The following is a 2,622-nucleotide window of genomic DNA, read 5'->3' as shown; positions in this document are numbered from 1 at the left end:
GCAAAAAGTTACTTTAGGTTTCTGGTGTCTCCTTTGTTTCTTTCCTTGGTCAGTCCTGGTGGGTGATGGTCTCACGACTTTTCTATGTGTCTGGATCGCCTTTTTGAAATGGTGCTGCCCCTCAGTAAGGTGGGACAAAATGGAGTCGTGGGACAAAATGGAGTCACTCTGGTTCTGCTCTGGTCCTTCACTTAGATGGAGGAGAGATCGGCACCCGGATGAGAGGGGAAAAAGCAAGAAGCACCAGTTTTGAACTCCGCGGGGTGGGAGAGGCCTTGTCCGTCACAATGCAGTGCTGGCTCTGATGGTCAGTAGGAAGACCCCGGCTGGAGCTTGAGCACAAAGCGTCCCCTGTACTGGGGGCCCGAGCACGGTCCCACATGCCGCAGTCTTGCAGAGCTCGGTCTCAAAATGTTTCAAAGATCACTTCATGGTCCCATGGTCTGAGAACTCTGACAGCAATTGGAAAGTCTTAGGATTAAATCAGGTTCTTTCAAGGAGAAAGAACATGGGTTGGTGCTGAAAAACGTCTGTGTGGTTCAGAGGCATGCCTTGCTAAGTTCAGCATGAGAAGAACAAAGTGTATAAGAAAAGCCCCGTTCTCAGGACGAGTGACAAGGACCAGCAAAGAGTGTCGGGGGCGGGGGACGGGGGGCGGGGTGAGAGCCCAGGAGAAACTGGGGCTATTGAGGAGAGCTGAAGACAACAGGGTCTTTTCATACTACGTTTGTGGGACAAAATGGAGTCACTCTGGTTCTGCTCTGGTCCTTCACTTAGATGGAGGAGAGATCGGCACCCGGATGAGAGGGGAAAAAGCAAGAAGCACCAGTTTTGAACTCCGCGGGGTGGGAGAGGCCTTGTCCGTCACAATGCAGTGCTGGCTCTGATGGTCAGTAGGAAGACCCCGGCTGGAGCTTGAGCACAAAGCGTCCCCTGTACTGGGGGCCCGAGCACGGTCCCACATGCCGCAGTCTTGCAGAGCTCGGTCTCAAAATGTTTCAAAGATCACTTCATGGTCCCATGGTCTGAGAACTCTGACAGCAATTGGAAAGTCTTAGGATTAAATCAGGTTCTTTCAAGGAGAAAGAACATGGGTTGGTGCTGAAAAACGTCTGTGTGGTTCAGAGGCATGCCTTGCTAAGTTCAGCATGAGAAGAACAAAGTGTATAAGAAAAGCCCCGTTCTCAGGACGAGTGACAAGGACCAGCAAAGAGTGTCGGGGGCGGGGGACGGGGGGCGGGGTGAGAGCCCAGGAGAAACTGGGGCTATTGAGGAGAGCTGAAGACAACAGGGTCTTTTCATACTACGTTTGGAGTGAGGAGAACAAGGACTGCAAAGATCCATGCTGCCGAGGGCAGCTGGTGTCCATGGAACGAGAAGGAGAAGGAGCGGCTCCACTCTGCCAGAGAATGTCTGCACAGAGAGTGACCCGGCAGGTGCAGAGGGCACTGACCGGTCCCTTAGGGAAGGATGAGTAAGGCAGACTGAGCTGCTGTGTGTCATCGGGGCTGCTGACCCAGGAACCTCCCTGGCCAGGGCCTGGCACAACTCCATCTGTGGTGGTCATGAGAGGCACTGGGGATCCTGGGAGACATGGATGAAGCCTGGAGGTGATGAGGCTGAAGTCTGACACTGACCCTGGGAATGAGTCTAGAATGAAAAGAGTCTGCGAGTCTAGACAAGGCAGAGATGGACATTAGAAGCTGGCGGGGGCTCCTCAGGAATAAGCCACGTTAGACTTACCTCGTTTTCTGTTTTGGGTTTTTGCTTTCTTTTATTTAGTTACTTAATTTGAGAGAGGGCATGTGTGCTTGCCAGAGACATCCATGTACCTGGCATGTTTTTCAAGCCACTGGGGCTGGAACTCAAACCATGGTCCTGGTGAGAGTAGGGGAGCAGATTACATGTCAGAGGGAAGACTGGAGAACTAAGCTTGAAAAAGACAGGGAGTAACTCCTTTGGAGGCATCCTGGTAGCAAGAAGGCAGAGATCATTTTCCAAACTGAAATTGGGCTTGTTAGGAAGGGTGCTGGGTAGATAGAACCAATGAAACCATCTTATACCTACTCTGTTGTCATAGTGATCACCTGATCTGACTTCCCATTGGTCTGCTTAAGACTCTGGGGCAAAGGGGGCCAAGCAGTCCAGCCAGCGCTTCCTGAGAGCCTGCTGCGTACCACACCACAATGCCCTGTGGGGCTGCAAAGATAGATCCAACATGGACACAGTCTCCTCTTCAGGGGCCAACAGTCCAGCTGAGTAGTGGGGGCCACATGACCCCGGACAGCGCAGGTGCCTGCACCCCGACCTGAGCTCAGCAACCTTGATGGAGTTTTGGTGTAGGCAGGTTGCAGATGAAAGCAATTCCTCTTGCTTTATGGGCATCCTCTTTAGGTCACTTGGAAATGTACACATGGGGCAAAGTCGCAAGCTCTGGAAGAAAACGGCAATGGCTTATCATGGCCATTAGTAGGAAAAACTGTCTCTGAGTGTGTGTTTGGCCATGGGTTCCAGAATCATGGGCAGGATGTCTGTGGGTGTCTCCTGAGAAGCAATTGTATTGGGAACATTCAAAATCCTCTCTTCTAACTATTTTAAAATATACAATAAATTGTTACATAG

Source organism: Tupaia chinensis, unplaced genomic scaffold (genome assembly GCF_000334495.1).
Source record: "Tupaia chinensis unplaced genomic scaffold, TupChi_1.0 Scaffold000221_1, whole genome shotgun sequence".
NCBI classification, from domain to species: Eukaryota; Metazoa; Chordata; class Mammalia; order Scandentia; family Tupaiidae; genus Tupaia; species Tupaia belangeri.
Note: the sequence above shows the minus strand (reverse complement) of the source record.